The sequence below is a fragment of the Echinops telfairi genome, unplaced genomic scaffold (genome assembly GCF_000313985.2).
Source record: "Echinops telfairi isolate 266 unplaced genomic scaffold, ASM31398v2 ScPeMD7_7436;HRSCAF=8474, whole genome shotgun sequence".
Taxonomy (NCBI): Eukaryota; Metazoa; Chordata; class Mammalia; order Afrosoricida; family Tenrecidae; genus Echinops; species Echinops telfairi.
The window spans coordinates 5,433,112-5,447,415 of record NW_022111336.1 but is presented as its reverse complement, the minus strand read 5'-3'; the positions used below and the strand labels follow the sequence as shown (position 1 = coordinate 5,447,415).

At 34.9% G+C, this 14,304-nt stretch overlaps 1 protein-coding gene and 1 pseudogene across 4 annotated transcripts in view; one reads left to right on the top strand and one right to left on the bottom strand.

Annotated features, from left to right (window-relative positions):
- The window catches only part of LOC105979611, a 15,540-nt pseudogene extending 6,346 nt beyond the window's left edge, over positions 1–9,194 (bottom strand).
- Positions 1–14,304, top strand: part of DMD (dystrophin) — a 2,430,848-nt gene that overhangs the window by 352,650 nt on the left and 2,063,894 nt on the right. The window lies entirely within an intron of this gene.

Here is a 14,304-nt window from a genome sequence, read left to right as displayed (position 1 = left end):
AATATATTTGCATATGTACATGTCTTTATCTAGACCTCTATAAATGCCCTTTGCCTCCCAGCTCTTTCCTCTATTTCCCTTGATTCTCCTCCTTTTCCACTATCATGCTCAGTCCCCACCAGGATTTCAGCAAAAAAGTAAATATCTTTATGTTACTCTCTTGCCTGAAATGTTAAGATCCATCTGACATCCACAAGGATATTCCTTGTCCCATGCTCTCTTCAGAATTGGGCCCAAATTTCTGGCAACACTCTGTCGATGTACTGTAGCATCCCTTGTTTAATGATCTTCAGTGAAATCTTACTTGTGAGTGATATTAATGATATTGTTCAATAATCTGTATATTCTCTTGGGAAATTTTTTGAAACCTTAATGAGACAGAAATATCAAAATAGGAAGCTACTGTTTATCAGCATTTCCTCCAAGTCTATCTAATTCTAAAGGTTGTATTTCCATGTTTTTGACCCTACCTCAAAACGATTCTGTGCTCTTGATTTCAACATCAAAATTATTATTTTGATATGGTTCAGGTACTCAGATTGTGTCATATTTTAGTGTTATTTGAGATTTTGGAAGCAAAAAGAAGTGAAGGGGCAAGAGCAGGACTATAAGGTGAATGGGGTAAAATTTCCCAACAAAAGTCTCCTAGGGCAGCCCGTACTACCATAGAAGAATGAGCATGTAAATTGTTTTGCTGTTCAATCACCAAACTCGTGGCTACTGACAATGATATATAAACCTAGAAGCTTTAAGGAAAGTCCTACCAGAGGTCACTTTTAAACTAGGAGATCTGTAATGTTACATGATAAGCTGGTCTGCACTCACTTCCTTCAAAGGCTCTGGTCTGCTAAAATGACTACTATATGTACTCGAGTATAAGCCGACCCAAATATCAGCCGAGGCACCTAATTTTACCTCAAAAATGGCATTAAAAATGTGCTGGAAAACTTGGCTTACACATGAGTATATACGGTAAGTTCCTATCTTTCCATATCAAATTCTCTGCAATATGTTGGAGCCACCATGTTAATCCATCGTGCTGGCAGTCTTCCTGTTTTTTAATGACCTTTGCTTTATCAAGCACACTGCCCTTTTTCGGAGATTGGTGCCTCCTGACAACATAACCAATATATACATCTAGGGAGCATTCTGGCTGTACTTCCAATACACATTTATTTCTTCTTCTGGTAGTCCATGGTTCTTTCAATAGTCTTTCCTAATACCATAATTCAAATGCTTAAAATTCTTCTGGCAGTGTTAGTTGCTAAACTTTGGGTTGTTTCATCTATCACATGTTGGCATCTCAGTTATTCTATTGCCTATGTAACAAATCCCATACATCAATGTTTCTCTGTTTATGTTCTGCTTAGACCTTTTCCTGCCACAGCTTATGTGAAGTTTAATTTTGTAGTAGTACAAGAGCTAGGCAGGATATTTTAGGATGTAACCTTTCTGAAGGAAATTGCCTGGCCTATCTTCCTAGGAACCACTGAAGGGGGGTTAAATTGTCAAACTTGTAGATATTGGGGTACTTAACTGTTTGGACCACTCTATACCAAATTGTTTTCCAAATTGATTACATCAATTTATAGTCCTGATTTTATCAAAATGCTGTTCACTCTAAATTCTATTCAACACTTGATACTATCAATCTTTTAATTTTTGACTACTCCTGGATCGAAAATGTTTCCTTGCTGAGGTTTTAATTTGCATTTCCCTAAGGAAACATGAAGTTGAGTATTTTTTCATAGTTTTATCACAGGTAACATGGTGAGAACTTTAGATAAGAGTTCTTTTAAACTAAAACTTGGTGAAAAACTTGCTCTTTTCCTACAAAAAACTTGACTTTCTACTATTACATACTGAGATACTTATCAATATCATTCCCCATGGGGTATGATAGTTCGATCATGAGCTCATCCGTGGAATGGAGCACACAATCCTGTTTTTGTAATTTCCCTAATATATATAAACAGCTGAGTTAGTTAATGGCATGGAAATTTCACTGGCTAATGGTATACAACAGGGCTTCAAAATGTCTATGGAAATATTCTTTTATCTTTCAATTCCACAAAAATTAAAAGCTATAATATTATATAGTACAGTATAATAGAAATGCAGTATAGAACCATATAGTACAGTATAATACAATATGATATATGGTTTTAATACAGTATAATACAATACTATACAATGTAATATACAAGCTCACTGCCATCAATTCCAACTCACAGCTCCCAGGTAAGAAGCAGTAGGCCTGCACATGTGAGTTTCTGAGGCTATAAATCTAAGTTTCTTGTAGGATATTCTTAGAGTACTTAACTCTTTATGGCAGATAAGTACTGCCTACTTATACTGAGACCAGTCCCTGGAGAACAACATCGTGTTTGGTAAAGTGGAAGGGCATTGACAAAGAGGAAGGCCTTCAACACATAGGATTGACATAGTGGCTTCATCAATGGGCTCAGGCATAGGAACAATCCTGAGGATGGCACAGGACCATGCAGCATTTCATTCCATTGTACATAGGATTTCTATGGGTTGGAGCCGAGTCTATGGCACCTAAATAACATCAACATATATGCTGATGTAAATTTTGAGTGTCATACTGAACTAGATTCAAGGTGCTTCATTTCTGTGTATATAGACAAGGCTGCAACGTCTTTTTAAGAATGGATAATAACTTTATTTTTCATTTAAAAATAAAAGTAACAATTGAATTTTACCAGGGTGACCTTAAATTTATTAATCAAGCTCCAAATTGAAAGTAATTTTCAGATGTAATCAACCCGTTAACGTAATGAGATGGAAATAACTGTAAGGGAAGATTTCCTGAGCACTTCTTTCACTCTTGCCAACATCGGCCTCCTGATACTTTTCATATTCAACTCATACTTTTCATACTCAACTCATATAACATACCAATACATCACAAATGTGCAGATGTGATCTAATAAGCGTAGACTCACATGATGGGCATGACAGAAAATTTTAAAATATAAGCCTTCTCAGGAAGTTTAGTCATGTGAACGTGGAAGATTTTTTTGTGGTGTTTGAGCTCTTACTCTCAAAGATTCAGATGTCAAAGTATTTTTAGAATGGGTCCATAAGCCATCATTATTTCGTAATTATAATCTTGTTGATTGACAGCAAATGTTGCTGTTTGATGAAAACGTTGCTGTGTTGAAGTGATCTTGGTTAGTGCTGGAGACAGACTGCTTAAATCTAAATTCTCAGGAGGGGAAAGAAATAACTTAAAGTGATTTTGAATTCACCAGCAGGATACAGGATTGCACAGAAAATGCTAAGAGTTGTTTTTGTCCCAGTCTTTTCACACAACCATTTTACCATCCATACCTTTATGGATTTGATTATGGACAGGTGAAAATCTTTTGTACAAAGGGTATTTTAAAAATCATGTCATATTATTTATTGCTGTTACAAACATTTTTTTTATTTTTTTAAGTGGGAGAAATTGCCTAAGTTGCACGCCATGTCAACAATATGTGCAGTCTCAAGCAAAAGAAATTCTGCCAGAATCAGGATGACTGTGCAGCAAATTTCGGTCAATTTTCTTTTCTTGATGGTTAATTCAAATCAAAACCTTCATTTTACAATTCCTCCTATAACTGGATTCATGCTAAAAATATGTATATTATTTAGTAAAAACAGTAGAGGGTGGTGAAAGGAAGGAAATTAATCCAATAGGTGAAAACTGGATTAGAAAATGCCTGTGAGTCAAAATTTGACAAAAAACAAAGTGAAAAGTTTCAGATTTGCAAACAATATATTTCATCTGAAAAATTTTATTGGCAACAGTGTCTATGTGAATTTAAATATATTGTTTAAGTAAAATCTAAAATGCATCCTTTTGCAATTGGTTTACATATAAGAATTTGTAAATTTCTTACAAATAAGAATTTGTAAACAAAAAATTGTTTAACAACAAAAAGCAAGTATTACAGCTGACAAAGTTCTTTCAGTAGAACTGAAATTTGCACTATAGGATTTGATAATCCACTGCAGGACATTGAGTCATGAATTTAAACTAGAATGTTTTCACTCTGAAGTTTAGAGGACATCAGAATCATTCGACAAAAAGAGGGAGTGAACTATTCAAAAAATAATCTTTAAGGGAAGTAGTGCTTTAGTTTTATATGTGTGTAAATAAATTAAAGAACCCTATCTATTATTCATAAATTGTTAAACCATCATATTAATATAGAATTCACTTGCTTGGCAAAATTATTAGACATAGTTTACTAGTTAGTGTGAACCACCTCAACATCTACAACTGCAGATTTTTTCACCATTATCTCCTTCCTGGAGTACCAAAACAGCACCCGGAACAATCACCCTCATCTACTCTTGCCCACTTCTAGCCATACAAAATTCACAATCATAGAGACCTTTTTCAAGGGTCAATTGAATCTTCTGACCCCTTCATTAAAACTCCTCTTACTCTAATGAAAGTAAATTGCCACCACATTATCTTGATCTATCTGACAGAACAATGCCTCTCTCCAACTTCAACTCATCCTTTCTCTTATAACTTTAGGTAAACCAACTTTTTTTTTTAAGCTATCAAATTTATTGATTTGATTTTGATTTCCTACATATTTGCTATCCTCTTTGCCTTGTATGCCCTCTTCTGTGAGTAGGAAGGCCTTTATTCACCCTGATTTTCATAAACTAATAGACTTAGTAGGGTGCTGAGTGCCCTCAAGTAAGAGGGCATTAGAGAGTAACCTGTGAAGTCTACTTTGAATGAGGTGATGTCAGAAAAGGTGATGTCTATGTTAAGATTAGGTGAATGAGAAAGACTGACCAACAAATTGTACCCATAGTAAGCATTAACTGAATGCCACCATAAAAAAGTAGCTTTTTTCTTAACCATGCTCTTTTATTATAATTGGAAATGCTTCAAATTATTTTTTATATTCTTCTCACCACATATTCTTGGCCAGGGGGACTAAATTAACATTTATTTCTTGTGAGCAATTAAACCTTCACAAAATTGGTGAGATCCCCAAATTTATGTGTTGTCTTCTCATTTCTATTAAATTATCTGAAAAAATATGGACAGGTTTATAATTGGACTGGGAAGCAAAATGTTGTTGAACCTCTAATCTGTAACATCATTTGTTATTTGATAGCAAGAATGTACTTTTCACAAATATATTGAAAACAATTTTAAATGAGATGATTTCCCTGCATAAGGCATATGGTCTCAGCAGAGAAACATATTCAGAAATCAATATATAAATAAATAACAATAAAAGTGTATCACAATAGTATAGCTATGAAAACAGTGAGATTATTTTGTTCTCTTTTTCCTTACTTTTGAACAATGTGAGCATCAAAAGATGATGGGTGCATAAGCAAATGTGATGAAGAAAGCTGGTGGTGCCTGGATAACAAAAGATATAGCATCTAGGGTCTTAAGGTTTAACCATAAGTGACCATCTAGCTCAGAAGCAACAAGGCTCACGTGGAAGAAGCACACCAACCTGTGTGATCATGAGGTATCAATGGATTCAGGTATCAGGCATCTAAGACCTAGAAAAAAATCATACCCAGTGTGAATGGGAGGGGGTGGCATGGAGTGGAGACCCAATGCCCATCTGTAGACAATTGGACATCCCCTCACAGAGGGGACACAAGGAAGAGATGAGCCAGTCAGGGTACAGTATAACACCGATGAAGCACACAACTTTCCTCTAGCTCTTTGGTGCTTCCTTCCCCCAACTATCATGACCTCAATTCTACCTTACAAATCAGAGTAGACCAGAACATGCACACTGCTAGAGATAAGAGTCCACAACACAGGGAATCCAGGATCAATAAACCTCTCGGGGCCAGCAATGAGAGTAGAGATACCAGGAGGATTAGGGGAGGGTGGGGGGAGAAAGGGGGAATCAATCCCAAGGATCAATCTAGAACCCCCTCCCAGGGGGATGAATAATGGGAAAGTGGGTGAGGGGTGATGGAGGACAATGTAAGATATGGAAATAATAATCTATAACTTATCAAGGGTTCATGAGGGAGGGCAGACAGGGGAGGGAGGGGGGAAGATATAGGGAGCTGATATCAGGGGATCAAGTGGGAAGAGAATGCTTTGATAATGATGATGGTGGCATATGGTGCAAATAGGCTTGACATACTGGATGAATGTATGGATTATGATAAGAGATGTAAGAGCCCCCGATAAAAGAAGAGGAAAAAGATGGTTCTTAATTATTTCAGTTATATGTCTTTAATAAAATATAAGCAGAATACCTTGGGTGTGAACCACTATTTAAATGCTAGCATTTATGGACCTGACCTCTACTTCAAATTTTCAGTACATTTCTATTTGAACACGTAACTTTCAGGGCCCCCAGTTCTAATTGACCCAAATTTAAGCTATGTGTGTTTTTTTTTTGAAATCTAGGTAAGTGATGGTAAACGTGTATTTCTCAAAATCCACTGAGTTCTACAATTATGATGTACAAATGTATGTATACTATATATATCACACTTCAGTAAAAATATTTCATACAAATTTTAGAAGCCAAGATTCCCTTTTCCCTCTCACTCACCATCATATCTAATGAGATACCAAAAATTCCATAATGGTTGTGAGTTGTTGAGTGTTTATTTTGTCTATGATATTGTGCTCAGTTACTTGCATCCTTATCAGATTTGCTACTCAAAGTTATCTATGGTGCATGTATTATCATTTCCACTTTTCTTATGTGGAAAATGAGATTCAGAAGTGCAAAATAATTGTTTAAGATCACACAAAACTGAAATATCAGAGTGGAATTTGAATCTGAGGCCAAGTATCATATTGAACACTAACGATCTGGACCAAAAAAAATTGTGAGATGATGTCAAAGACATCACACACGAAGAAAGCAAACAGCCATAAAAAAGATAAGAAAGAAGTAAAAGAGCTTAATAAATGTCAATGGATGGCTCGAGAAAAATATAGTAAAGTGTTATAATGAAATATACAAGGACCTAGTATTAGAAATTCAAAAGGGAAGAACATGGCAGACACATCTTAAATGGAACAAGGTGAAGAAACAAAACTCAAGCTTCAAGGTGCAATATTGGACAAAATATTGACTGATGCAAAAAGCATGAAAAAAATGGAAGGCATATATAGAGAGAGTGTACCAGAAAGAACAGATCAACATGCAATTATTGTAGGCAGGAGCATATATGATCAAGAACTGATGGTATTGAAGAAAGAAATCTAAACTGTACTTACATTATTGATATAAAACAAGCCTCTGAATAGATAGAATACCAGTAGATAGGTATCAACAAATAGATGCAACTCTGGAAGCACTTATTCATCTATGCCAACTAGAATGGATCCATATTTGTACCCTTTCCAAAGACAAGTTATTCAATATTATGCAAAAATGATTGAACAATATAATTAATATCATATTTAAGTAAAATTTGGTTGGAGATCATTCCAAAATGCTTGCTGCAACATTACATTGACAGAGAGTTGCTAGAAATTCAAGACATATTCACAAGAGAACATGAAATAAAATTTATAATTGCTGACTTCAGATGGACCTTTGCTGGAAATTGAAAATACCAAAAAGATGATTACTTGTGTTTTATTGACTATTTTAAGGTATTTATTTGACTATGTGGATCATAACAAACTCTGAATAACATTAGAAGAGTGAAACTTTCACCACACTTAAATGTGCTCAGGTATAACCCATACAAAGACCAAGAGGCAGTCATTTGATCATAACAAGGGGATACAAAATGGTTTAAAATCAGGAGAGATGTGCACTGGACTTGTATCTTTTCATCATACTTATTCAATCTCTATGATGAGCAATAATTAGAATAATTGGACTATACGAGAAAAAGCATGGCCTCAGAACTGGAGGAAGGCTTATTATCAAACTGTGGCATGCAAATGACACAACCTTGCTTACTGAAAGTGAAGAGGACTTGAAGCACATACTGATGAAGATTTTAAAAAGACAAAAAAAGAAAAGAAAAGAAACTGCAGCCTTCAGTATGGAGTGCCTCAACATAAAACAAATGGAGAAAATATTTAAGTTGTCAAGGATTTCATTTTACTTGGATCCACAATCAATATCCATGGAAGCAACACTCAAGAAATAGTGCATTGGGGAAATCTGCTCCAAAAGACCTCTGTACATGTTAAAAATCAAAGATGTCACTTTGAAGACTAAGTTCCATCCTATAAAGCCATTGAATTTTCAATTGTCTCATATGCATGCAAAACTGGGCAATGCATAAGGAAGACCAAAGAAGAACTGATGTATTTTTAATGAACAAATGTACCTTGGAAGAAGTACAACAGAGTGCTCCTTAGACTTGAGGATGGAAAAACTTCTTCCCCTGTTGGGCATGTAATTAGGAGGGACCAGTTTTGGGTGAAGGATACCATGCTTGGTAAAATGGAGGGTAGGCAAAATAGAGGAAGATTCTCAATGATATAACTGGACACAATGGTTGCAACAATGGGTTCAACTATAGCAATAAGGATGATTCAGGACTGGGCATTGTTTGCTGTTGTACATAGAGTTGTCATTAGTTGGAATCCACTCAAGGACAACTAACAACAACAACATGTGTTCATTTTTCAAAAAAGCAATAAATATTCCTCCCCTCATCCATCCTTTGCATCTGGTTTTAATGAGGTCTTTAGATCTTTGTTCTTTATTATAATATCATTAGAAATCTCTTAGCCTGGAGTCTACACCCAATTCAGTTGAAACATTGCTAGAGTTGGTGTTCTTTTCACTGTGCAAATCTGGTCATGTATTTTACTTAAAGTCTTTTAAGGCAGAAGTCCACAACCTTGCCTACATATTAGAATCATGAGGCCCCTCCTAATATCAATTAAATTAGAATCTCAGGGGACAGGGATCTGGAAGTGAGCATTTTTTTATGGCTCCCTGGGTAACAGTAATGTGCAGCCAGGCTTGGGAACCATTGCCTTAATGTCTCCCTGTAGCTTGTATGATAAAATTAAACGCCTTAGCTTTGTACAAAAGGCCTTTCGTAATCTGGTCCTTACCTCCTCTCTTGTCTCCTTTGGTATAGTTCTCTTCTCTTTCATTCCCTCCACCTCCATACACTTCATTCCAATTATACAAATTCTTGGTTCTCACCCCGCTTCCCCCGATCCAGACACGGGTCATGCTTTTATAATTACCAGTGCTTCTTCCTGGATGCTCTTCTCTTATATCGCCATTGAATTGACCTCATGTGCACCTTTAAACAGGATAATTGACATCACCGTCTTGGGGGATATTGTTCAATTGTGTACATTCTATTACTAGTTATTTCTCAATTGATCATTTATTTATATTTTGTAATACATGCAAATAGTAAGGAACTCAGAAAACATGAATGTATGTATTTAGAGGTGCTACTGATACACACATCTCCCAATTTAGCTACCTAGGGGCAATGACTCTAGAATTTTGATGTATAAATTCCTTAATATACGATACTCATTCAAGTACATCTGTTTATGCATATGCTTATATGTATGTGTTCACACTTTTGCATGCATGATAACATATTTTATATCTTCTTTTTGCTTCTTTCCTTTCTCCTTAAAACAATATAGTTTCCCTTCTCATATATGGAATTGCAACAGTATGTTTAATATGTGCATGGTATTCTGTGATATGAATATATGGTAATTTACTCAAGTAGATTCCAACCTATGACATTTAGATTGTGTGCTGCATTTGCTTTTACAACGACTGTTTTAGTACAAAGAATACTGCATTATGGGAAACACATTAGCTTCTTAGAAGTAGAATGACTGTAACCAAGGCTGTGCACATTTTAAAACTTGATAGAATGAACTCTCCTGCTCTCAAAACAATTGAGGGTCTTACCTCTTAAGCCACACAGTTCTCTGTGCCTACCACTATATTTATTAGACATGATCATTTTAAACTAGAAACATTTCCTTCATTGAGTGCATACTCATCTATTTTGCAACTATAATTAAGAATTTACTATGTGAGAAGCAGTATATTTGAGGCCTTTGAGGTGTATTTATTAAATTATACACATAGATCCTGTGTCCCTCAAGGAACACTATTCCCTCATGAGAGATAGAGAAATAGAACATTTCAGGCATATTTTTAGGATAAATGTTATAGTGGAGGTATAGTAAGGGAAGAATAAGGCATCTAATCCTTTATTGAATTATTGAGATGATATTTATCAGAAGTGTTTACTAGACATAGAGTTAATCAAGGAGTGGGGTTTTAGGAACATCTGAGAGCATGTGTACATTGTTTGCAAAAACACTGTATAGTTATAAGGGAAGGGGTTTAATATGGGGTTCTCAGAAGACAAACAAATCTTATAAGCCATGTAAAGAAGTTGGGATATTATATGTGACTAGTGGGGATTGGTGGTAGTAGTTGGGATTTGATGTTTCTAATCAGTGTATTGTTAATTGTCTTTGGGTTGCTTCCAACTCATAGCGACCCTGGGTATAGCAGAAAGAAACAATGCTTGGTCCCGCACCATCCTCACAACTTGTCTTAAATTGCATCCCTTGTTGAAGCCATTTTGTCAGTCCATCTTGCTATGCTGGGCTCTAAGGAGCATTCTGGGTATACTTCTTCGAAGGCATATGTTTGTTCTTTTGGCAGTTCATGGTATTCTCTATATTATTCTCCAACATAATAATTCAAATGCATTTATTCTTCTTGGGCCTTCCTTATTCTATACAGTAAGTGTGTACAGTAAGGAGTATGTTTACATTAAAATTCTGTGATAGACTGAAAGAGGCAGCAATATTAAAAGCTTTTAGTCCAAGTTATGAGATACTAGTAGGAGGTAGATGAAAAAAACTTAGAGTTGGTGGTACACTAAGTAGAACCAGGCAATTGATGCTAAATTTGAGGGTGAATGAGAGAAATAGATGAGCTGAGACTAGGTTTCAAGCCAGAGTATGGGAATAGATGGTAGATGCTTGACATGTTGTCTTCCTGATTTGATTATCAGTAGCCTCAGGAAGAGAATTTGTTTTATTTTTTTTCTTCATATACACAAGCATGGGTCTTATACATAAACTTTAGATAACAGAATGAGCAAAGGAGTAACTTACTCTATCTTATGAGAGGTCGACAATAATAGAAAACATTCTGGGTTGACCAACAAACCAGAATAATTTTATTTTTGTAGTTAAATAATACTGTGCATGATTTTTCTATTTCTCTTTGATATCTTACCTTTGTAGAACCCTAGAAAACATACCCAATATGAGGTCAATATCCATCATTGCTTATTATCTAATTTCATATTGCTGACACTACCCCAACAAAGGCTTCAGTATAAATCTTGCCTCCATCTAGGGCTTGCTCTGAATGGTTTCAATTTCACAGGTTTACCTGTTCTCAATGACATGTTTATTCACATAATCCAGTGTTTCCCAAAGTGGGTAATGCCACTGCCTTAAGGTCGCTGGAATGATCCAGGAGAACTGTAAAGGCAGATACCTACAATTTACCCCGGATGATGACCTATTGAAAATAAGTTTTTTCATTACCAGAGGGGCTCTGAGTAAATCTTTTTTTCCTAAAAAGGGGGTCATAGGCCAAATAAGTTTAGAAACCTATGATAATTGCTGCAAATAAATGATAATTGTATTTCTTGTTTTGTTTTTTTTTATTTCATTGCTTTTAGCTTGGGAAAATTCACTGGTGTATGGATATACCATTTGTAATTTAAACTTATTTTCTGAAATTGATTATAAAACTTCTGTTTTACTTGTTTTCCAATAAGTGCCAACTTTAGGACTGGGTGTGCTTAGGAATTGATGTTTATTTTTTATATATATAGCAAATTGAATCACTTTGTCAGTCCTTTGTACTTCAATTTAGAAATGAAAGTTTTCCCCACCACATGACTATTAGAATGCATATTATTTGGACTTCAGGGCCATTTAATGATATTGAGCTGCATGGTTTTTTTAGCCAATTTGAGGATGTTGGGAAGATTCTTTGGTAATATACACTTACACACACACACACACACACACACACACCAATTTCAAAATGTTTGTGATGAGAAAAACAGAATTAAAAGATAAAACAAAAATTCGGTGCACTTTTGTGAAGTTTTTTTTGTATATGTCCCAGAAGTGAAAATGTGTCATCTATTTTTGATTTAGAAAATGCTTATGTATAATTATCACTGCTTAGGATATTGTACAGAGGAGCCAAGGTGGTGCAGTGGTTAAGCATTGGACTGCTAATCACTAAGTCAGCAGTTCTAACCCACTAGCCACTCTGAGGAAGAAAGATGAGTCTTTCTACTCCCGTAAAGATTTATAGTCTCAGAAAACCACAGGAGCAGTTCTGTCTTGTCCTGTAGAGTCGCTATGAGACCGATTCAACTCCACTGCAGTGAGCTTTTAGAGTTTTAGAGCATTGTGCATGGGAAATGTTCACTGAATTAAAATGAATTGCTATCCATCGTGTATTTTTTTCCGGTAAAATTCACATGAATATCTTTCTGCTAATGAATTTTACTTACTATCAAAGTAATAAAGATGATTTTTAAAGAATGATTTGTTTATGAATGTTTGAGCATTTGCAAGATGTTTTCATAAACATTAGTAATTCTATGGTAGCAAAGAGAATATCCGTTTGTGTGTGTGTGTGTGTGTATGTATGCTTGTATGAATTTTGCCTAAGAAACATATATGAGCTTTATGCACAATTAAAATATTTAACACATTGCTGTAGAACATGGAAGAAGCCCTGGTGACACAGTTGCCTAAGTACTAGTTTTCAAAATACAAGGTTAGCTGTTCAAACCTACCACTCTCTCCACTGTAGACAATGAAGCTAACTCCTTATTCAAAAATTTACAGCCACATACTTACTATATAGAAATTGGAATTGACTCTGTGGTAGTGAGTTTGGTTATGTTAGGTATAACTTAAAAGTTAGTCGATTTCTCATTAGGCAGTTTCAAAATGCATTGTTGACATTTATATTCCAAAAAGTGGCTGCACTTGAAAACTATATTTAATAGTGTATTTTGAGGGTTTTAAACAGCAAATTGCTAGGAAGACCTTGTATTTTTTAAAATGATAAATTTGAAGATAATAAATGATCAGAATCCAGTACACACATGTTTAACATGCTAATATTTTAAAAGAAAGTAATGGCCTTTCCAATCTATGTACTAGTTCATCTTTTCAACTACCGTATGATGTTTTTTTTAAAAGGAATTGTACCAATATGAGAGATTATCTTTCAGTATTGATATAAATGCATGCCAGGATAGATGTTGTTTATCATAGTTTAAGATTCCTTTTTATTTAAAATTTTAAAATTGGTTATAATTTAGTATTTAATTGTGTCTTACTTACATATATGCTTATTGTTAAATAAAGGAAAATATTTGAACTTTTCTTTAAAAAACCTAAAAACTCCCTTATATTATAGATTTTTAAAATATATAAATATAAAAATATTAAAAACAACAACAACCATTTTTCATCTTTTGGTCTTATGGTCAAACTGAATGCTGATGGACTTAAATTTAGATAACTTAAAAATGTTTAAACAGTTTTATTGACATATAATTAATTTAAATATATTAAAATGAGTTGTTTTCAACCTTCCTAAAACTGCGACCTTATAATACAGTTCCTCATGTTGTGGTGACCCCCCAAATCAATTTCGTTGCTACTCCATCACTGTAATTTTGCTATTGTTATGAGTCAGATAACCCCTGTGAAAGGGTTGTTCAACTCCCAAAGGGGTCGCAACCCACAGATTGAGAACCACAACTCCAGGAAAGGCTACAAACAATCTCATTAGAATCATCACTCTTAAAAATACTTACCTATTTAGCTTTTCAGCATACAACAATTGAAGTTCCCTGTTCTATAATGTTCTTGAATCCATTGAGCATTTTTACTTATGCTGTGATAAAACTCATTTTCTGATAATGCACTGGAGACACATCAAAGACTCTCATTTGAAACACCTTTAAGGCCAAGTGTTTGTTTCGTCACATAGGAGATGTGTCGCTGTTCCCCAAAGTTTCTTGGGTAACCCTGGAAAGTAGTTGTCCACTGAACACCTTGGGTCTTGCTTGTCTTGCAGTCAATTATCTCACTTACGGGAGTGTTATGTCACGTAAGTGGTTCCACAGCACTAGTTTTAAAAGAGCTCGAATCCTAAACTCCTTCAATAGTGTTCATTTCTTTTAGGATCCTGTTTTTTTGTTGTTGTTTTTAATTCTATAGCTTAGACCTCA